The following is a 23823-nucleotide window of genomic DNA, read 5'->3' as shown; positions in this document are numbered from 1 at the left end:
CTTTATTGCCTTCGATGTACATTATGTATCTTATGTGAGTCAATCAGAACTGAAGATTTGTGGTATTTTCCAAGCCTTAACAGCTTAAGTATTACTGTGGGTGTTTTTGAGGTGTATGTTGTTGTAAGTTGTAATCAAGTGAACTATCCTGAATATTTACACCATCTTGAATCTGAAGCCGTTCGGTCACTCAGCTACCGGTTTGTGTTTTTCACCTGCAACCTTGAATTCTCAAAGTCATAAGACAGAGGTTTTGTTTCCACCCGGTTCGAACGAAAGCTTCACCCTAAAACCCCGATTTCCATGTGCTTCTCTTCAATCAATCACAGCATGAGTGCTTTTAAAGAAGTCTGCCAGCTGACTCCCAGATAAACAGATCCGTTGTTGCAGCCTTTATGACTTCAAAAGAAATGTACTCTGATCCCTCCGTTAATGGAAGCTGATCCTTCGCTCTGTGTTTTCACCATCTCCGCCCTTGATTCCAGTCATGCTAGTGCTCATGCTATTGATTGGTGGGATGCAGGATTTTTTTTTTCTTTTTTTTTTTTTTGCGGCAATCAATGACACACACACACACGCGCGCACACACATATACGCACACATACACACAGTTTCCTCCGTGACAAATCTCCCCGCTCTCAAAATGGTGTCACATTATGTGCTGGATCTCCCTCTGCCTGTGATGCTCGTGTCTCTCTGTGATCCTCGCTCGGGCCTACACAGACGGCTGCAGAATCACCGGAGTGGCTTTATTTTTAACAGTGTGACACCAGGCATTGCGTTTCTCAGGTTTATCTCACATCTGGAGTGTGAAGGGAAAAAAAAGCATTGAAATCAGCCTGTGTTGTATGGATTTCTTGGTTTTGCAGCTTGCTGTGACGTTCACGGTACATTTTATGAAGTAATGCCAAAATGTGTGTGACTTCGTGGTGGATCAATGCACAATTTCTCCTCATGTGTCCTACTGGTCAGTTTTTTATTGACCTTTCCGTGGCATGCGCTTGAATCATGTAGCTGTAGCTAAATTGTGGGAGTGTGTGATGTTCGGGACGGTCGGGGCTCATTAAATTATTGATAATTACTTGATGGCGATTATACATTAAATAACCGATAAGAATATTCACTCCGCTCCACCTGCTTTAGCTTAAGTGAGGTGAGCTGCCACTGTGCAGCTGCTCCTTTTGTGTCCACGATAATGAAAACGTCCGCAGATTACACCGGAGACCAGGGAATGCTCCCCCTGATAATTAGAAACATCAGGGAAAAAAACTGGGCATCGTTTCATTACCAGGAGGAAAAATGGGGGCCATTCATCATCAGGCATTCATTTATTAATTAACCATTAAAAAAAGAATGCCATTTCTCCAGCAAGTGTTCACGAAAACCATTAAGTCTGGTTGATAGATATCCCAGGGAAAATGTCACTCCTTCCCCGGCTCGCCCGAGAAAGTTCTGTCACCGCAGAATAGCCGACTGGTTCGATAATCCCAAACACCCTTCACCCTCCCCACCCCTCCACTCCACCACCCACATGCTGCTTTGGTTTGAAAAGGCCATCATTTTCACATTAACTATCCATTATGTGTAAATGTGTTCTGTGCTATAACTGGACTGCCGGTGTTGGCTTGAGCTCAGAAACTGAGAGAATCTAAGTGCAGCAGACCAACTGTGCGCTCTTATCAATAGTGTCCCAATCGCTCTCAGAATGAAACGTGACACAGATTTCAGCTCGCTGTGGGATGGGAAGCTGTCGCTCGTCTTCTCAGTGAGCGAAACGGGAACTTCCATGTTGTGGGAATGTAAAAGCAACCCGATGTACCCAGTGAAACAAATTAAACATCTGCCTTTAAGAAGCCAGCATGTTCTGACCCATCCATCCATCCATCTTCCACACATTACAGTCCTGCTTGCAAAATAAACCCTGACATGTACTGCAACCCCAATAATATGCATAAAACTTTCCATTTGATCACAGTCAATACAGAAAGAACAAGTCTTTTTTGCTTTGTGCAAAACAATAAGTTAACAATAAGCTTATTATTTAATTATTTCAGTATGAACATTGACATAAATACCAATAAAACCTGTTGAGGCGGTGGAATTCTCGAGTAAATGTTCACTGGAAGAGGAATGTTTCGCTTAGATTCATGTCGAGACATACTCTAAAAAGGTATGTCTTTAAGAGCGACTTGGAAGCAGACACGGAGCTTGTCAACTGTTGATTGAAGTGCAGAAAGTGAATGAATGAATGGCACTCGTAGGCCCTGGAGCCCCGCTGTTATTTGACGGCTTCCTCGCTTGTCTGGTCTGTCAGAATCTTCCAGATTTGAAGACCACGAGGAAGATGTGATACTTAACTTCTGGCAAATGTCACGTTGTGATTGTCATATCCCAATCTGATGGAATCTGAAATCATATCGGCTCTGTAAGCTGCAGGACAAAGCCAGACGATGCTCCCGTGGGGAGCTGAGAGACCGTGTGTGTGTATGTGTGTGTGAGATGAAGCTCAGCGATAATGCCACGGCGGGGGTGTGAACCGCCGATCAGATCTGACCTCCACTTCATTCCTAATTCTCAACACAAATCTTTGGGCGGGCTTGTGTGAGACGCTGTTCGGGATGCTTGGATGGTCAATGCATTGGTCTGAGCCCGAACCTCGTGGATTACAGTTCTAACAGAGTTCTGAGTGCTGAGCACGAGGCACAAGTAAAGGTGAAGTCTCCTAAATGTCCAGTGTGTGTTTTATACGATACAGTGTATCATTAGACAAAAGATCACGGTTCTCACTTCTTCATCACAACGCGATCCGAGCCTCGGCCGCTCTTTGGTCTTTGTCTCCACACTGAGCCACTCAGCAGGATTAGGTTCCTGTCAGACAGTGGCCATGAAACCTAAATCCAGATTAACAGCCCATCACCATGACTGTGGAGGCGACAGAATTACATCTGCCCACCTATCAGTCACACACTCTGCATGGGCTTCCGAGCAGCTACCTGATGATGTATAGTCTGTGGCAGGATGTTTTTTATTAGATGACGCCGAGGTGACATGTTTAAGGCGGCATTTTCTCTTAGCTGTGTTCCAGGATACCTCAAGGGTACACTGGAGAAGCCCCGGGAAAGAGTTTCCGCTCATATTAACAATGCAGGCCTGACAACCGCCGAAAGTAAAGCGGTGTTTATCGCTGCTTTCTGTTGACAACAGCATAACGCGGGAAAGTTGTGTCTTTGCGCAGCGTTTTCTGACGTTTCACGCTCACTGGTGCATGTTCGATGGAAGTAAAAACACGGCAGAAATACAAAGATGAGAAAAATCAGGGCTGGCATGACGTAGGAAAAAGGCTGATCTGACGGACACAAGGCGGCTGAAATGACAGAGATACGACATGAATATAAACTGAAATAACATGAATATAAACGCAACACTTTGGTTCTTGCTCCCTGTATCATGTTAGTTTGGGTCTCAGTGTTGTGTTCAATTTTCTTAATGGTGTTGTCATTTAATGCTTCAGACATGCCAATTTTGGCCCGCGGGCCTTATCTTTGACATCCCTGATCTTTACAGAAAGATCAACGCTGTCATTGTGTAACATCTGTAAATCAGTAATGGAAGATGGAACCGTCTGTCAGAGAAGTTTAGCCGCGGTGGTAGTGGGACCGCTCCTCCGTCACAGTATCGGGGTTCCAGGCTTTGGGGACTTTTGCACGGGGTTTTCATGATTTCTGGACCTCTGAGGCGGTTCAGGATGTATCGTCCACCTATCAGGAAAGATATTAGTTTATCGATGGACGTCAAATAAGACCATAGTGAATCAGCTGCAGCGGAATTTGAGGATCGTCTCGGGTTAAAGTCTGCTCCGCTCCTTTCTCCAATGTATATAAAACCTCCAAATTGACTCCAAATTGACTTTGTCTGTCATTAGTGGGTGGCCGAAATTAACAGAATCAGTCTTCATGTTTGTGTTGCACTAATCATCTCACAGGGAGAGGTTTTAGCTTTTAAACCAGATTTTAGCTTTTAAACCAGATTGGAGAGTTTACAATCTTTGCTCTTGGATTAGTTCTGTGGAAGCTGCTTAGTAACAAGTTCCCACCGGGTTTTTTTTTCTCTCCCTTTTCAACCCTCAGTGCATGCATCCGTGCACTGTACGCACAGTAAATAATCGGCCTACGTGTATTCAGTGTACAGTATATGAACCAGCTCAGAACCTCTGTGTCAGTGAGAGGAAATATGAGAAATGGTCTCTTGGATCTGGATATTTCAGGACAATATTGCAGCAGTGTGAGGAATCCAACATGTAGAGGAAATCTGAAGTCAGGTACAGAATTATTTTGGGTTTTTTCCATCCATCCTTTAGGCGTTTTCAATGACAATGCTTCCAGAGTGTGAAAAAAAAGTGTTCAGGCTGCAGAGTCATCATATTTACCACCAATCTGAAGTTTCCTGAGGAAATGTCCAGCATCAAGTATCAGCGCAGCGCCGTTCACTTTCATTTAATCACATCACCTGCCTCCAAGTGCACTTTCCTCCCGACAGTCCGTACGGACGGACGACCAAGGTGGAGCCTGATTACAGTGACGGTCAGCCCTGAAACCACCGAGTCCAGGAGAGTCTGGACTGGGAGCAGAACCAGGACCAGGAGAGTCTGGACTGGGAGCAGAACCAGGACCAGGAGAGTCTGGACTGGGAGCAGAACCAGGACCAGGAGAGTCTGGACTGGGAGCAGAACCAGGACCAGGAGAGTCTGGACTGGGAGCAGAACCAGGACCAGGAGAGTCTGGACTGGGAGCAGAACCAGGACCAGGAGAATCTTTCCACCAAACAAAAGTTTTGCGTTGCTCCTTGAAAATTCTGTGTAAATCTTAATGCATATTTTTGCACTTTGGAGATCGGGATATCTTGAGAAAACCCCACAAATTCTCATATAAATAAATCACATCAGATGATTATATAATTTTCTTAAATGGTTATATTATGATAAATCACTCCTCCCCCTGGTATTTCTAGTGATGGTTGCATACATTTCAGTCCTAACTTGCCCCGTAGCGGTCTTCACAAGGGCTTTATAATTACAGAAAAAACAATATTTTCATTGGTTCTCCTCGTTCATCTAAATGATAAATGCCCGCGTCGTCCCTCGTGCTCCACTTCCTCCCGGTGCCAGGATAACGTACGACCCGACGCAAAACTCTCCCCGAAAAGATCACAGCGCGTCCTTTTAATTTACGGCACGCTCATGTCGTTTTACCGCTGACGCAGTCCGCCGTGTCTGACCACCAACCCAACACATCAAAACGCTGTCATCTCGCCGCGTCGTGGATTTTTAATTTGGCGGCGAAGCCGTGCAAATACAGCTTAACGTCACTTTGATTCACTCTGATGAAACGTCTTGCAGGGGGCAGGAGTGATGAAACTTTAATGACGCCAAAGAGAAACATGTTCAATATGTAGTTGGAAGCGTAAATAATTGAGGACGGCCCTTTCTGGAATGATCCCACGCCGAGCTATCCCCCTCGCAACGCGCCTCCTCCCCGAGTGACAGTCTTCACAACGCGTTCAACCTGCAAGGCAGGTGAGAATCTCCCTCTTAATGAGGAAAACAGAAACTTTCAGGCTTTGAGATTCTCCCCTTTTCTCCCTCGAAACTCATTTATCTGCCCTGTCCAGATGATGATGAAGTACAAAGCCTTTAAATGCCGCCGCCAACTTCACAGGCAGCTTCTTAATAATTAATTCAGACTTAAGCTGCCTTGATTGGACGAGGCTCGTGCCGTTTTGTCCAAGCCACTGGCGGAGAAGGTTCCTGGGCTGGGGTTCACCTGCCCGCCGCCCGCCGGGAGCGCCGAGCCGCTGGTGGGAAACTCTGGCGATGATATCCAGAAGCAGCACTTTGTTTTGTATTTGTTGGCGGAATTGAGCTCGACAGAAGTCTCTGCCTTCAACGTCTGGGAGATTATTTTGACATTTAAGAAATGCACGTCGGAGAACGAGTGAATGAAGAAGAAGTCGCAGGGGATGCTGTGAAATCCAGCTTTTTTATTTGTCTGTAAAGTGAGGTGATGCTTTAAAACCTTTTTTTTTTTTTTAATACTGTGACTTACTGCCAACCACATTAACTTCATGCCAATGCGACTCTACTGTTCTTAACTTAACTTGATGGCAAAAATGAGATGTTTTTTTTTCCCCAAGTGCGATTTCATGTATTTATTTATTCATTTATTCTGTGGGGAATTAAAGTTTTGATGATTGTAAAAATAACCTTTGCTTTATGAGAGGCAACCTAAAGAATTCTACTACATTAATTGCCTTTATACTTCATTAACACATCCTATATGTGTATTTTCTTATATTCGCTGCTGTACGTAGGTCTGTACCTTCATCTCAGAGACTTTTTATAGCGTTTTCAGTGAATCGGAGCTTTATGCTGGTAAAAAATGGAAATAAAATCGTTGTATAAATGGGATTTTCTGTGATCTGAGTTCATGTACAAGTTCAAGTCACTGCAAATGTTTGCATTTATTGGGGTTGGGACCTGTGATAGTGACATTTGGGAAAATGGAGCAGATACATTCTCTAACTTTAAGGAAAACTGCTGTGACCTCTGACCTCTCCCAACTCCGTCTGACGTGAAGAATCACCAGGTAATAACCTTGATTTTAGTGGCTTTAGAGAAGTTTTATGCTTTAACTGTTGTTTTTACTATGTTGAGATTAGAAAAAAAATGTCCAGATGAATTTTGAACAACTGGAACATAAATAATGTTTTTTCTGTCAAGCTGCCGTAAAATGTAAACCTGAGGACTGGATTCAACAGTGAAAATATTTCATGGTATCCATCAATTTCTTTATGGATTTGTTGACGACTGCGCCTGATTTTACAGCCGAGCAGCTTCCTGCTCTAGTGGCCCTACATTTTCCATAATAATAATTTGTCATTTGCAGTAAAAACTTAATTTAATCTGCGGTAGTGAGTGTCTGCGTTATCAAAATATAGTCAATCCACACACCACTTGATTCCCCTCTGCGATATTCCATAAAAAAACTAAAAGAAAAACCAAGTCCAGGAGCTGATCTCGTTTCCAAATTATTTATATCACATCAGAGAGGATCGAGAAAACACATATTGATTTTGGTGGGCGTTAAATAATTTTTCTAAAGAGGCAAGTGATTTGCACATGCTTCTCCCATGGTTCACCTTCACAGCTCGCCTTTATTAAATCTGTCTGCTGGCCTGCAGCCGCGAAGCGTTTAACACAAGTAAGCAAATAAATATCAGATGCTTGTGAGTTCGGCCTCAGCCTCGGCTCATGTTGCTGCGACTCGGCTTCTCCTCCCCGTGATGGAAGTAACAGCCTAGTTCTGAGACCCCCGGCCTGACTCACGGTCCAGACTGAGCTATCGGCGCTACCGGGCGGGGAATTGTTTCTGGATTATCTAATCCCGCTAACAACACGCTTCGCTGCGACGAGGGGAAGCCATTAGACCGAGGTGCGCTGAAGCAAGGAGATATTCCAAACGCGGCGTTCCCTCCAGGACACGCCTGGTCTGCTCCATCAGCAGCAGCCGGAGGGGAAGAGGACACATTTTACTGACCCAACCTAAAGCCGCTTAACGCTGATGACAGCGATGTGCATGTTTTTAGAAGTCTGACTCGTTTGCTGTTCACTGTCCCATGTCCTGTTCTGGTAAATGATTATATATATTATACCGTTTTTTAGCGAGGCACGAAAACTAGTCCTGATAATGTTAGGCTGAGAGTCTGGAATAATCTGCATAAACAGGAGAAACATGTCTCGGTGTGGTTTTCACCCACAGTGTCTCAGCTGCTTTCTGCATTCCTGCGTCGATACCCTAAAAGAGACAGGTGGGAACTTGATGAATTTGTCAGCCTCCGTATGTGGACATTAACTTCAGGCCATATAAGCCGAGTGACATCGTTTGACCTCTCATGCGTCAAGCAGAAAATATTCGGCGGTGATGAATCGGTCTGAAGGAAAGTCTCTCTGCCTGCCTTCTGCTCATTATGCTGCTGGCACCTGGCAGTAAACAATACCATTAGAGAAGATAAAATGCCCGGATAGTGATTATTTAACCTGGGCATGCAGAGCTAGCGGGGAGCCCCGCGGTTCAGGCCAGAACCCGCTCTTGTCCGATATGGTTTCTTTCATTAAGCGGGCCGTGTGATTGAATTTCTTCCCTCCTCTGCAGTGCGATCCCCCCCCGCCCTCGCCGTTCTCTCAAGGTCAGCTCTTCAGATTCATATTACCTGCTCTCCTGCTGCTAATGCCGACTGGACTCGGTGCAGCGTTATCGGGAGGCGCCGTGCACGCTCTGGAAAGTTCAAATGATCTGTGTGGCGTTTGCATCGTCTCTGACTGAGATGCAGCGAGAATCAAGAATGTGAAGAATTAACTGCAACAAAGCTTTTTGCAAACATACATTATGACTTCAACACTCCTTGTTTTTTCTCTGTGATGCTACTTTGCTGCTGACCTTGTTTTGTTTTCTCTTCTTCTGTTTTATTGGCATCTCAGTATTCCGTGCATGGGTTTGAGTGTTGTCTGAGTGTTTGGTTGTTCTGTTTCATTCTCGGCTGCAGTGTGGAGTCATAACTTTATACTTTGTCGCCACCGATGATGAACATTTATGAGCGAGCAGGAGTGTTAACGCTACTGTTTATGTAAATTATCTGGAGCAGGGGTGTCAAACATAAGGTCTGTGAGCCAAAATCAGCCCAAACCGGCTAAACCATCAAGAAAATTGTAAAAAAATGTTTTTTCAAAGCATTGATTTTAAACCAGAGTAGTGGATACAACAACACAGCAAAATTGCAGATTGTTGTCATTTTCAGGAAAAAAATGACTATTGTGAAAAAAATATTAACAATTCTGTCACGTATTCTGTGCCACACTAAAGAAAACGTTAAATTCAAATTTTATTATGACTCTATTTTATCAGTCCGACTCACTCTTGATGAATTTAGGCTATTTGTAGCTGCTGTGCTAAAACATGTTCGACACTCCTGCCTCACAGTAGCGTAATATATCAGCTCGCTGCCCGTTAGTTGTTCCATCAGTGTTACAGAGATCCTCCCTCTCCGTTAGAAACAGATAGAGATTTTTTTTCCTTCTTCTTTGCATGTAGGTGTGTCAGCATTCAGTGGCACATTTTTCATATGCAGTATATGAGGCACCTTACCCTCCTCTCCCCCCGCGCAGAATATTGATCTCATTGCGATTGTATCCAGGTCTTTTGCCACTCAGCACTTTAGCAGGCGGCCCTCTGAGTAAACGCTCCGGCGTATGGGCGTTGGGTTCTGATTATCCCGAGCTCGCTGCATTTTGCCGCGGTTATTTTTAGCTTCAAAGATTGTTGCCAGCTTCTCTCTGGGAGGCTGTGTGGAGCTGGCTGTTCCGGTGGAGGCCTTGGAGCCTGACAGCACGAGAGGAAATAGAACAAAGAGGCACGGAGGAGACAGTCGAGACAGCGACTTTAGTGTCAGAGGAAGACGGGTTTTATTCTGGAAACACTACAGTTTGGGAGGATTTAGGGTGTTAAGCTCAGTGAGAAATAATTTCCTGTGCTTGGTTTGTTTATTATAGGGATGATTCCATTGGACTGGATCTTATTATGCTAAATAACAGCAGTTGGAGACCTCAATAAACGTGAGTATGGGTAATTACAGATGTTTCCGCACCTGTTAGTGAAGATAACGGTGCGCATGTGGTGCACATGAAAAGGTAATGAATTGAACTGCCATGTGATAAATTGTAATATATTGTGTTTACTTTGGTGCACATTCACATTTTTTTTGCCAAATTGGTTCAGTCTGTGCAACAACTGGCCAAACGTCATGTTGCCAGAGATATAGAGCCCTACTTCCATGGCTGTGCAGCGCGATGGGATGATTTCCTGGATATATGACTGGTGTGACCCTGCTCTTTCACAGCGTGTACCAACGGGTTGCTGATGGTTGTCTGTTTATGAAGTGATCGGACAAAATGTCGCCTGCAGCTGTTGGTATTTTCCATGTTTCATTCTGATCTTGGTATCAACATGTGCGATGTCCATATTACCAATTCAAAATGGCTGCATTTCAAACATGGAAAAAAAGAGAAGTTTCACAACGGGAGAAACTAAGAAATTGATTGTAGTTAGCCTGCCAGGCCACTAGTGGGCGCTGCTGTCATAGTGGCCCAGCATTTCCTCAAAATGTTATTTTCACTCATTTACACGACGACGGAGTCCCGGCGTTTTCGAACAGTTAAAGCTCTGTTTACAGCAGCACCGAGCACTGCCGTCGTGTAAACGGACTCCCAGACACAAAACGATGGCTCGACCGGGTTCATTCAGAACATCAAACCGATCAAATGTTGACATCCAAGAGTTGAAGTTTTCCTGGAAGGTCTCTTCCCCGGGCCAGATGTTGGACCTGGGCCTTCAGAGCTGATTATTGCTGCTTTTCTCTTCTGGAATCTGACATGGAGTGTGTGCCGGAGTGTGACGACGTTCATTTAAAGCTTAACGTCTTGACATTTCTTGACGAGATGCTTCATGTCTGATTCATGCTCTAATCGCCTGATCTATAAACTGAACGATGCAAACAGTCCATCGCGGGTTTCAGGATCTGTGACGACGTCTCTAAACTTCGTCCAGGAAACAGCAAGCACTGAAATGAGCAAACATTTGCCATCTGGGTGATTAGATTTCTGCCTGTTAGATCCTGTTTTTGGGTGTCAGCGCGCTTCATTTCTTGCTACCTGCTGTCTCCTGCTCTGTCTCCTGTCTTCTTTTCTCCCTCTGACCTCGGGACACCGCTGACAGCTGTCTCAGGCAGACTTTCTGTGACGAGCCTGCAGAACTGCCGCGTTGCCTGTCTTGCATGTGTGGTTTTTTTTGGAAGGCTCACACATGACAGGCAGTCTCTTTTCGCTTTCCTATGCCGGTGTGACTCAGGGTTTCAGGAACAAGGGGGAAAAAAAATACATGGCACAACAATCCAATATTCACCGTGCATAGTGCTGAGCAGTTCTCCTATAGGCTATGCAGAACAGGCGGCAGAGACAAGGAAAGTGATGGGGTTGAATAAAAACCTAAAGGAGAGGAAGATTAGGGGAGGAAATGAATGAAGCCGAAAAAAAAAGAGAGAGAGAAAATATGATAAAGAAATAGACGACGTGCACTGAGTGTGCAGGAACTAAATGCGAGCATCCTTCCAGCCAGCAGCCGCCCGCCTCTCATCCATCTAGCAACAGTGACTTCTCCCTTCGTTCTCCCTCTATCTCCTCCTCTCGGCCCACTCAGTTCATTTACATTTACATTACACCCAGCTGGAGTTGATTTGGTGGCGAGTGATAGATGGCGAGGTTCTGATGCTGTTTATAGAAATGGGCTCAGGGGGCCAGCAGTGTCAGCTGTTTGCTGAGCGGCGAGCGCCGGCTCATACAATGCGGGTCGCTCGTTAGCAGCTAAATTGCGAGTTGTGGCCGTAGCTCATAGTTATGGAAAACGAGAGTTTCACGTCTGCTGCACGTCGTAGTAAGTTGACGGTTTGCACATTTGCAAGTCCGAAGAATCGCTAAATGGCTGATGAAATACTGGAGTTGTGGAGCTGAACTGCAGCTTCTCTCTGAAAACTGCGGATTTGAGTCAGATTTAGATTGAAAAACTCCTGACGTCTTCTGTCAAAACCCAGATTCTGACCTGGAACTTATTTCAAAATGGTGAGCTGCATCCAATATACACCACCTAATACCACAGGAGCATAGAACAGCCACAAAAAATGTTTCTGGATCTCTAAATTCATCTCAGCAAAAGAGCAGCAGCTCTAACTTCACCAATTTTTGCCAGCACATCTTTTTTTTTTTTTTTTTTTTTTTTCCCAAAGCCAACATCAGTGGAGCTGGCAGTGCTGAGATAGGCAAAGGAAGGAGCGTCTTCAAGGACTTCATTATCCGGCATGATGGGGTTACGGCTCTGCTCATAACCTCAGTCCTGCTCCTATTAGAATAATATCTCATTTTAATTTGGGTCAACGCGGTGGGGAGGACTTCAGCAGTCTTGCTTCACAGCATGAAAGCTTAAGTTTAATTACATCTCAAACCTTCCCTTCATGCAGTTTGCATGTTCTCTCTGTGTGCATTTTTTTTAAATCTTAAATTTCCTGGGAGGAACCAGCAGCCTGGAGCAGCCCAAACCTGCATGAAGTGAAAATGAAGAGGTGGAGAGATGCATGGATGTTTGTCTGGAGGCCAGACAGGCCTGATCCAGACAGGATTAGCATCGCTGTGACACCAGCATGACCTAAACCAGCATTCAGACACCGATGCTGTCAGAACAGGGCTTTCTTTGTATCGCCAGGTGGTCATGAGGAAATAAATAAATAATCCCTCATCCACCCAACTCTGACACATTATTGCTGCTGTTTTTCAGTTTCCCTGTCAGATATCAACACGTTGCTCCGTACTAACGTTCATACATGTTTCCATCCAGCTTCTTTTCACTCCGTGAATCTGTGTGACACTTTGTGGAACACATATTTAGTTCACCTTCATGCACGCGTTGCTGAAATCAAAGGTGTAGTGGATCGCACTGCCGGCTCACAGAAAAAATGTTCCTGAGTTGAAAGTGCTGTATACGAGGAGTTTGCATTTTATCCCCGTTTATTCTCACTTCCTCCATGCTTCATGTTTTTTTTTTAACCTTTTCCATCCATTTTCAATTCCCCGTGACCTTCGTCAGCATAAAGAGGTTGTGGGAGACGGATCATTGGCCATTTAGGTCAGAACCTTTGCATATTTATTATTACAAATGCATTATGTTGATTCATTTAGATGCAACATGATTATAATATGTAATTCCCGTTGTGCTCATTATAGTTCAATCTTTGTGTTGAAGGTTTTAGTGCTCTATGATACTGCGTTCCCAACATCTGAAGAATAAATATATATTTCTTAAAAGTTCTGTCGGCTGACACCAAAACGGTGCTCGTAGTTCCTGGATCAGCATCTCTTGATCTGCCTCGCACGGTGTGTATTATGCCTCGATTAAGTTTATTTCTCAGATTATTTTTTATTTTTTGTGTCAAAGTTTCCGCCGTTTGGTGCGACACATCCTGGAGCAGCGTTCTGGAGTCAGACAGCGTCTGAAAGCAGGCGTCTCACACCAAGAAAAAAACAAAGGTGTGGAAGTCAACAGCCTCTTATTTCTTCACATGTCGAGTAAATGAAGACGAAGCGCTGAGCAGGATGCAGTCCGACAGAGTGCGAGAATGTGTTCATAAAAGGAAACGGCGGCAGCAGAGAGGCGAGTAAACCAAGGCCGCTCCTGAATCGATGCTTTTCCTGGATCCACTCAAACCCATGTGGGGCTGAATGCCCCAGAATGCTTCTTGAGCAGGGAGGGCGCACACAAGGATCTTCACCAGGCTATCGACACAAAAATGCCACATTTTCACACACTTGAAGCTACTTTGAGCTTCTATTGTAGCTAATCTGCATGGATTAGAGCTGAACAAGTATTCCAGTACCGTTGTCCTCAAACGGCATGGCTAGCCACAGATCGTGAAGGAGGAGGAGGCCTTGACTGCTCCGAGGTGCTTAAATTACATGTTCTGTGCAGAAACAAAGATGAGCAGAATGACTTTCTCATCCAGACCAGCTAAGATCCATCTATCCGTTCCTGGAGGAAACTCACTCTCACACCGGGAGAACATGCAAACTCCAACTTTGGCTGTGAGTGTTTCTGTCTCCCACGAGGAAGGTTGGTGTGATCTAAGAAGTAAACTTTCTATTCTTAAGTTTGGGTTTCTTGACTTTCTTCACTGAATGCTGAAGGCTTCTCTCTGCTGTACCTTTGGGGTAATATTGCTAAAATGAAGGGCTTTCTATGGTTTTCTCCGTCATTGTTTAGCCGTGAATGAGCTGGGCATCACATCAGAATGAATCATTTCAACAGCTGCCAAACGGATTACCATGAGAACAGGTGCAGACAATGCCGACGATTTGACCTTTCACCTCTCGGTAATAAGCCAAAATTCATTAGTTACTTCATATGCTCATTGTTACGCTGCATGCTGATAATTACCTGTGTGATTCTGAGCAAAAAGCAGTTTGGCTGTTGGATTTTTGTTCCACCTGGGATGAGCTGTCGTCAATATTTCACCAGCTGAGCCCTCCGGAGCCGACGGCAGGCATTCCTGCTCATTAGCACATAATATGCCATCACACTTCAAAAACACATAACCATTACATCTTGGTGGAGCTCCGTGCACGTGCCTCTAGTCGCTTAATTGATAATTATTTGCATGCATAGGCAATCTTACAACATGTATTCCGGCACCTACAGTCCTGATCATTGATGGTCGAGGTCAAGGAGCGACGCTGGTCATGAAACGAGAACCGGATTAATTATGTGTGATGGGAGAAGAACTGTGAGCCTGTCACACGTGCACATGTTCTCCCTCCACCCTGACCCTTGCGCTCCTGTTTTATTGTTCCTCACAGCGTGCGGAGCGCCGGTCCAGGCACTAATTGTTAGCTTGAAGTCAACCGTGCACCACATAATCATCTCATTTGAAAGTAATCGAGCAGCGATGGTGGCGGCGAGATGCACCTCGTCGGAGAATAATGCAAACTGATCAATAAAAACCGTAATTACGCCGCATTCTGCAGGCCAGAAACTGCCGGCTACCCTAGCTTGGGTCCTCAGTGTGCTTGAGTAGCTCATCCCGTTGTGTGGTGCAGTATAGTCCCATGAGGCAGTGGGACAGACAGGCTCATGAAGTCAGAAATTACCTCTGGAGAAGCATGTTGGGAACATGTTGACATTATTTGTGCGTCTGCCGCACATGGGTTAACTTTGCCTGAGTATTAAAGTGATCCGTGATCATTTTGACTTTACTCGTGTGTTTGTTTGTGTTGTTAGTGGTCACGTGGTTGTAATTCATCTCCTCGTTTCTACTGGTTCACTGCCTTTCAGTCAGCCTTTCACAGTATTTCGACTCCGATTCCTTCTGCAAATCCAGAGACGTGACGGACAGGCAGCATGTCCAGGATGTAAACTGCCTTCACCCAATGTCTGCTGGGATTGACACCAGCGCCTAAAAAAATAAATAAAAGAACCCTGTTTGATGAGGCATTTTGGAAGATTTATGGAGTTTCTTTCACAATTATTAATATTGCTGTGTTTCCAATAGGAATCCAAATGTGACATCTAGTTTAGATGTGCTTCGTTCCCGCGGAGATGAACACATCAGAGTCATGAGCTGTCAGCGCTCCATCCGCTACTTGTCACTCGTGACTGATGTTCAACGCCAGCTCTCACTCACACACACACACACACACACACGCGCGCGATAACGACGGCGCCCGAGATACTTGTGGCCATAAACTCGTCCACGCTCGCGCACACACGGCCGGCCGGGGCGTCGCGCTCCCGGCTCGCCGCCCTCGGAGGAGCGACGGGGGGAGGAAGACAGACGGGCGGGAGCTGTCAGCGAGGACGCGGGGACAGCAAGTCATCTTCTCACTTCGAATAATGAACCGCATGCCAAGCAGCAGCTCCGCTCCAATTAGATCACATGATAATTATCTCAGCACAAGTCACTCAACCCAATCAGGGTGAGAACTGGCCGCCGGGGCTCCGGAGGACGCCGGCGACAGCTGCTTTGAAAAGAGCTGCACTTCAACGGCTGCTCAGACCTCCTGCCTGATGAGCTTCTTTCTGTCGGCTGTGACTGAACTGAAACTGTGGTTACGACTCACGAACGACTCCAGCGTCCGACCCAGCGTAAGGTCATCAGCTCGGATCGACAGATGCAAGCACCAGCCCCCTCCCAGCATGCTCAGGTGCCTCAACATCAAATATTTTCTCAGGATTTGTTGAAATCATCTCAACAAATAGTCTTTTGTTTCTTAAACGTTGATGTTTGAAGTAGAGATACATCAATGAAGTTCAATAAATTTTCTTTGAAATGTTTTTCTGTCCTTCTTGCTCTGAACTGGAGGCGGAGCCAAGAGGCTACTGGGAGGAACAGGAAGTGCTGCAGGGAGAAAATGACCTCACTCCCTGTTCCTTGGCTGTGGAAGATCTTTTTCTTTTTTTGTTGGATGGGGTACCTCCGATAAATATTGGCCAGAGAGCTCTGTAGCTCGGTTCTGCCCGTGTTTTTTGTCCTCCTGAGCCTCTGCAGTGTTTCAGAATGGACATCCATCCATCCATCCATCCATCCATCCATTCATCCATCCATCCATCCATCCATCCACCTTGGACACACTTTACACCTATGAAGTACAACTTAATCTCAAACTCTGGAAACCTGGAAATGAAAATCCACAGATGAACGGTGAGAAAATGCAAACTGCCATAAACCCCTGAGGTTTATCATTATGAAGAACAACACCTCATAATCCCTGATTGATTATTTCTCTGTTCATCTGGGACTATTAAATGTTTCAGCTAAACCATAAATGGAATTATTAATTTATCTTATTCATTTTACAACAGTACAAAAACAAATTCATGATAAAGAAAACTTACAAAAAAAACAAAATGAAAATAGATCTTTCACTTCGGTTCCCCCACGAGTACTGAGTTAGTTTTGTTGATTCCTCTGTTCGTGTCAATCATCATTTGTGTGCGCCTCTACCAATCTGTCTCAAACTGTGTAATAGAGGCTTGAAGTGAACCGAGCCTGACCTACATGAGCGACAGCACCGTCTCCTGTCTCCCTCGCTCCCATTAGCGCTCCCTTTGACATCTGGCGGCGCGCCCCGGCGGAGCGCCACCGCGCTCTCCTATAGATTATGTATTAGCCCTTTGAATGTGTATCGCCTCTTTGTGCTGCGTGTCCTTTTACGTTCTTTCTTTTCTTGCTGACACCACAGCATTAATTATAAAATACCGCTTCTGTATGTTGGGACATAATGGATCTGTAACTCTTCAGCGTGTTAATGTACTTTCTGAGCAGTTACACACACGCAGTGTTCTTTTTGGACACGCATGAGCAGAAAACATGTAGCTTACAAAGCCATCTGTAAAATGATTTACTCGCTCGCATTCGCTCTGATTGTGCTGTCTGAGTTTCAGCGTGTGACTTGTTTCACTGCGTTATCTCATTTTGCGCTTTGTCTGTTTTTAATGGCTTCTTATTTTTTACATATGTGTGCACAATTTCATCTTGAGTGGGGCGGGCTGGTGAAACAGTGCCACGATAACCATTAAATTTATGAAATTAAGACCAAAAATGACTGCAATCTCAACTTACAACCAATTTTGATTAAACCGTCTGGTGCAAAATAAAGTGAAATTTCCCAAAGTATTCTAAATTATTTGTTTATTTTACTTATATGTTGTATGCATGATGTACCTTGATATTCATATTACTGATACAGTGGTGCATGTCACATGTCAACTCCTGCAGACTGAGCTGTGTGCGTGTGATAGGAGCAATCTCTCCTGAAGGCTGGCCGGTGTGCGAGCGGTGCAGATTTGCTGCGGAACAATGCCGAACCACCTCGCGCCCGGCTTGACGTCACGCCGCTCAGAGACCATTAACCTCGTGTGAACGGGGCTTCAACGGGATTAATGCCAGTTCACTACTGACCTCGTTCTCTCCGCCTCTCGCTCGCCCCTCCTCCCTCCTGCTCTTGGTAATTGTATAATCACAAGGAGTTACAACACGTTACACATGTTTGTGTCCCGTCACGAAGGGCTTTCCGGTGCCTCGTCAGTGACTCTCGCAGCCTTAATCTGCCTTCCCTGCGTACAGCCTGCCATGACTTGCACATTCGAATTCATCTTTTCCATCAGCACAACGCAGATTATTCACAAGACAATGTGTAAATGTGACAGTTGTTTGCCATCACGGTGTGTTTTGTGCTGTTTTGAGTCCGCTGACCTGCTTCCCTTCTCTCTTACATAACAGCAAAAGCCGAGTCTTTTATTTGTGCTTGTCTCCAAAACGCAGCATCAAACCATGTGAAAGGGTAAAAGTGCTCAATTACAAAAAGAAAAAAAAAGCCTTCCTCTACAAATGGCACGCCTGTTTCAGAAACTGCATATAGCTACGTCTGAATCATGTCCAATAATTGCAGTCAAATTTTATTAAAATGTCAAACGCGCGGTGCAATTTGCGTCCTTTCTGCTCTCTCAAATGGGTTGTTGTCGTTCCATCACAGCCGTGCACGCCATTCCAAACAGTGGGCTTATTGCGCTGATGTGAGAATGGCATCGGGCTAATTGTTGACTGTTTAGGATAATGGCTTTAATCGCCTTTCGTCTGGATGCAAACTGAATGCAGCGGCGCTGCCGTGAGAACAGTATTCCATGCAGGCAGAGATGTGGGTGGAGCGCTTTGGACGGCGGAGTTTTGACGCCATGTTTGGTTGAAATGTGAGCAAAACCTGTCTCCTTCGTTTTAAAGTGTAACTTTACTCCGTCCTTGCAAGTCCAGACATTTTTTTCTTAACGGGGAAGAAAATTAAATTAAAAAAATACTTTATTTTTGTAGTGAGATCCATGTGTAAAGAGCAGTCACTCTCTGGACTCGTGAATTTGTTCAGTTCAGGTTTGCTTTCGGTCAACACAACTCCCATCACTCCATCTACATCTCTGCTTTCCCTCTTCAGCCTTTTCTTTACTGCCATTAAAAATGAGGGCAGACGCCATCTTTCCGTTTGGAACTTGCTCTCACACTCATTTGAGCAGCAGATCCCCTCCAGCAGCTGACATCCGAACACACATTAACCTTTCCAGAAATGCCTCCTCCCTCTCTTCCACTCGCTCCCCTCTTTCTTGCCGAGACTTTAATTTGCTGGATCGCCCCCCGTTTCCAATCACCCCTCCACATCCTATTTGGCACCGGATGGAATCATTCTGACAATTTGGGCAACAGCTGTGCTGATGGGATGGTGTGCATGCAGAGGTCTGGTCCAGCTGCGGCTGTCACTGCCGCCGAGTGACGCCTGATGGTGCAAATCCAAACCGATCATCAATAAATAATCAGGCGCAGTGATTGATGGAGATCTACTGATGAGGCTGGAGGAAAGCGTTTGAAGTGGAAGTTCGAAGAAAAGTTGAGTAGAAAGGTGTCAAAGACAAGTGAAAACGGAAAACTTTTCTTGCATTTTGGGTGAAAACACGACTTTTAGAAAATGGCGCCCAAGGTGAAACCTTGAGTTTTCCTGCGACTGCGCATTCCCACCACGGCTTTAATAAATACTTCTTCAGGACCAGCGCAGTTAAATGGACAGTAACAAGAGCGCAAAACACTAATGTGCTCCCATTGTTAATGTTTATAGCATATAGCTAGTCTGGCTTGCAATGAGATGTTGCCATGGAAACGAGGTCTCCATCCACCACATCCAACTCAACTGGTTTGCCATTAAAGCCATAAAACCAGGGGATCTTGGCGATACAGTGGTTTGCACTGTCACCTCATGATAAAAATAAAAGACAATCAAAGTTAGCGATGAAGCTGCTGCCTAATGTGGCCTTTCTGTGCGGAGTCTGCATGTTCTCCCTGTGCGTGTGTTGTGTTTTTGTCAGGAATTCACGGAGCACAATCCAAATAAATGAATATTCGGTGAATGGAATCTGTCTTAAGGGATGTTTTCACAGTCTCTTGACTCGATTCAACTGGACAGGGAATGCCAGGAAACTTTCACACCCTCATTTGTTTCCATTTCACGCTGCATATCTGAATACGGAGCAAACTGCTGCAACCAGGAGGCGTCGTGACAATAGACGTTCATTTAGATGCTCTTTCCCCAAACAAACACCAGCTAGGGCTTAAAATCAAGACTGGAAATAGAAACCCCATTCAGCACAACAAATCAACAACGGTGCAATTTAAACAAATCAGCGTTGTTGTGATTGGCCTCCAGCTGCTGCATTTCCATGTGACCGTGTGTCGATAACTGCCTGCATGTTACTGTTTTCCTCGGCTTCCTCGGGCTACCGCTAGTCAGAATGCACCCTGCGCTTTGCATTACTCTCCTTGATGGACTTCCTGTATCACACCGCCGGCTCTTCCTGTCGCCTGCAGGTGGAATGACACCAGGGTCCACAACTGGACCAGAATCTACGTCCTTGGTCCATGGCTTTGCGCCTTGAAACCTTAAAGTGTGTGAAGCTTGATATAATAAGAACGGATGGAGGTAAACTTGTCAAGGAACACATTTATAGTGTCTTGTGTTATTTTGGTGTCTGGTTTCAAACCTCCCCACTTTGCTCTGGTGAGTCTGGTGATCTGCCCACTCGCCTCCATTATCTTGGTTTGGATAAAGAGGCTTTAAAAGATTAATGAATGGGTGAAGGGGTAAAAAAAAAAAAAAAGAGAGAACTACTGTTGCAGGTGTAGCCACAGTATTCAGTCCTTGCATGCCTGGTAATCCTTCTGGGTGTCTCTTTTATCGTTTTGGACCCTTTTGGCTGACCCTCAGTGAAATAGCTCCCGTTCTCAAACCCTGAGGGGATGGCTGCATCGAGGCCGGGTAAAGATATTATCGCCTGACAGCCAGGGAGAGAGGCTCATTGAAGTGGAGTCTTAGAAATTTATAAGGGTTACCAGATGAATAAAATATGTGTCTTCTTGGGTCTGTTGTCACAAAACATTGTAAAAGATGTCTCACCTGCTCGCTGCGCATATTTAGCAATGCGCCTTGCCTCAAAAATCACAGAGCAGGGAAGCGACTGAGGAGAAATAGTCGGTTCGGTGTTTCTTAATGGTGCGTGTATTCATGCTATGATAGCAAGATTGTTTCTGCACTTTCACTGGAGTGGTTTATTTCAGGTTTTAGAGAAAATACATGTGCCGCACTCCCAGTTGTTTGATACTGTATACACTTCAAATGCCAGAGGTGTTGTTTTTCTCCCACGTCAGTCACAATGCCAGCTGAACTGCACACTTGGGGCAGATGAACCCATTTCGCTCCCTAAGTCATTGTTGATACGCTGCGTGTTTCATGGAGACTGTTTGATTGAACAGGACCAATTAACAACTCAACTTGACAAATCCCTTCAAGTTATGTCGGGAGCAATTTAGCTAAGGACTTGCTCTGTCTAAAATAGTGCAGTATGCACAACCTATTTACAAGAGGAAGTTGTCAACGTGCCTGAAGGAAGCAGGATTTAATTACGGGAGCGGGGTTGTATGCATGTTTGCTTGCTTTAAGTGAAGGATGTGAGCGGCGCTCCTTCAGGACTTGGGGGGAATTTTCAGTCAGTCTGCTCTGCCGATGCACTGCTGTGTGTTTCTGTCACCTTCAGCAGCTCTTTACCTTTAGGTGCTGTCATTTTCAGTGTTTGAGAAATATTAAGCAGGCAGAAACAAATCGGCTACAGAGACGATCAACGCCTGCATTTAATCATGACGTCTGATTTAGGTGACGGATCATACCCAACGCACAGGGAAAATATCTTATACTGTAATGGAATCTAAATAACTTGTTTACATGACAACCCTTCGAGTGAAAGCACATTTTTGCAGTTTTCTTTTTCGAAAAATTTCGTTCTTTCAGTGTTTCTGCCGTTGTGTGGACGTGAAACTTTTCTGAAATGACGCGCTTTCGGGGCTTCAGAAAACAACTGGAAAAACGCAGAGGAGAATCGATTCACTGCAATCACAGCTGAATCTCCGCTGGAGGCTGAGCGTCTTTGCTTCTTTTCAAAAACATTCACAAACGGCGCAAATGCTGCACCTTGTGCATTAAAATCTAAAAGCACAAACTCCCTCCAGTATTTTGCACCTTCTGTAATACGTGGACAATTTTCCAAATTCATGATGGTGAATATCTCGGCTTGGTATTTTTAAAAGCAGAACATGGCTCCCCGTTTGGTGGTCATTGTGGTGAACTGGTCTGTTTATGGGCGAGTAGCTGGACAATAACAAGCATGGCGGCCTGCAGAGAGCCGTGACTCCTCCTCCAGGCTCTAGTTTTGTAGCTCTAACAGCATCCAATTCCTCATCTCTCCATACGAATATCCGCATACTCCCTCAGTTAATGTGTATTGCGCATTATTCTGTGCACGTGTGTGTGTGTGGCTCTATTGCAGGAACAGGCAGCAGTGTTTTCAGTGCTGTTGTGGAAACTCGGCCGGAGTCCAGCGCCGGTTTTTCTTCCCGCCCCGTCTTGCTGCTTGGGGAGGTGAAGCTTTTTCACCAGGCTCTAATGACATTAAATCCCCGTCATCTCTCCATTCCTGTCTGCCGTCTGTACGGTCATCCCGAGCCCTGGGGGGGCGCGTCCGGAGCAGGCGGCCCAGGAGTGATGGATGCCCGCTCCTCGGACCCTCCCCTCCCCGTTCCCCCTCCCCGCCCGCTCTCTGCTCATTGCCTTCCCGAGGCTCGGCTTTGCTGGTAATGGCTTGAAACATGATATGAGTCTAACCCGGTGTTTGCCGAGGGAGAGGGAAGGAGTCCCCCAGCCGGCCTGAGTAAAGCTTCAATCTGACAGGCTAAAGCAGAGAGGGCTTCTGAAGTGAGCAACGGGCTGATTTACAATACGGGGTCCCTGGAGAGGGGAGGGGAAATGGTGCGCCACGCTGATCTGATCGCATTCAGGAGATGAAAGTTAATAAAACATATGAAATGTGAGCTGCTGCATCCTTTACCAGCTCTATTTAAGTATTTAAGTTTTCCCATGTAACGCAAGTGGAGTGACATTATTTATACATTGAGATCTCAGCGGAAAGCGTCTTCTTTTTTTGTATTCAGATGGGTTCTTCACATGTTTCGGCAATTATGCAGCCTCTAAATACAGCAAATTAGAGAGCAGGTGACCCCATGCGTCTGTGAAGGTGAAGACATATACCTGCAGGGCTAATCTATAATCTATGCACAGTGTCAGCATAAACAATACGCCGTATTTGAACAAGGCAGACTATTAAAATCAGGTGTTCCATAAACACAGCACAGCACTACATCGGCGTGGACACATTCAGAAAGTGACTTTGGTGGTTCAGTTGGCAGAAAATGTCTCCTGCTTGCAGCCAGAAGCGCTGCCACATCTGTCCAATTTGAGAATCAGAAGGAAAACTCAGTCAAATCCCAGTAAGCAGCGAGCTTGTCCGTCAAGTAGCAGGAAGGATTCACGCTGACGTCTTGTTGAAGGCGGAAACTGACGGTTTTCCTGCATGTATAATGCAAGAAAAAGTCTGCAAAGGCTTTGCTCCAGCTCCACCATGACAAGACAAAATGAGCCAAGTCAGACGAGAATGAGGCGAAAACATGCGACTGTTACGATAACATAATAAACATTACAAGTACATTATTGATTGTAATGCAGCGATGCCCTATCCTCCAGCTTCTCTGGAGTCTGAACTTTATTAAGGAATCATTCAATACATGGAAAGGTGAAATTCATATTTGAAGATAAAGAAAATACAAATCTGAGGTCGTGTGAGTCTTCAGTTTATTTCTTAAAGCGTGGAACGTGGCAGCTCGGCATTGTTTGGAATTTAAAATGACATGCGATGTGTTTTTGTCATTAATCAATGTGCAGAAGAGATGCATCGTATTCCCTGTAGCACCGGATATAACTAATCAGAAGTGGGGATGTGCATGCTAACGGGTTGGTACATCCCCCACATGGCCTCCAGCTGAATCCCATCCAGATCGGAGGGACCGTTTTCCACAGGTATGCAAATCTGAAGTCAAGTAGTTTTTCTTTTTCTTTTGCAAAATCCATTTTGATACCTAATTATTGAGCCAACAAACCAAAAATTTTAAACTTTCAGCCTTTGTTTGAAGGTCAGATGAACCGAATCAGTGAGAAAACCTCATTAATTAGCACGAAACGGCGAATTCCAGTCCAGATTGTGG

The 23823-nt window shown here is 45.2% G+C and overlaps 1 protein-coding gene across 1 annotated transcript in view; it reads left to right on the top strand.

Moving 5' to 3' along the window:
- The window catches only part of nrg3a (neuregulin 3a), a 381203-nt gene that overhangs the window by 1824 nt on the left and 355556 nt on the right, over positions 1-23823 (top strand). The gene's annotated exons all lie outside the window — the stretch shown is intronic.

The sequence above is a fragment of the Salarias fasciatus genome, chromosome 13, assembly GCF_902148845.1.
Source record: "Salarias fasciatus chromosome 13, fSalaFa1.1, whole genome shotgun sequence".
NCBI classification, from domain to species: Eukaryota; Metazoa; Chordata; class Actinopteri; order Blenniiformes; family Blenniidae; genus Salarias; species Salarias fasciatus.
The sequence above is the reverse complement of the archived record's forward strand: the minus strand, read 5'-3'. Positions and strand labels throughout refer to the sequence as shown.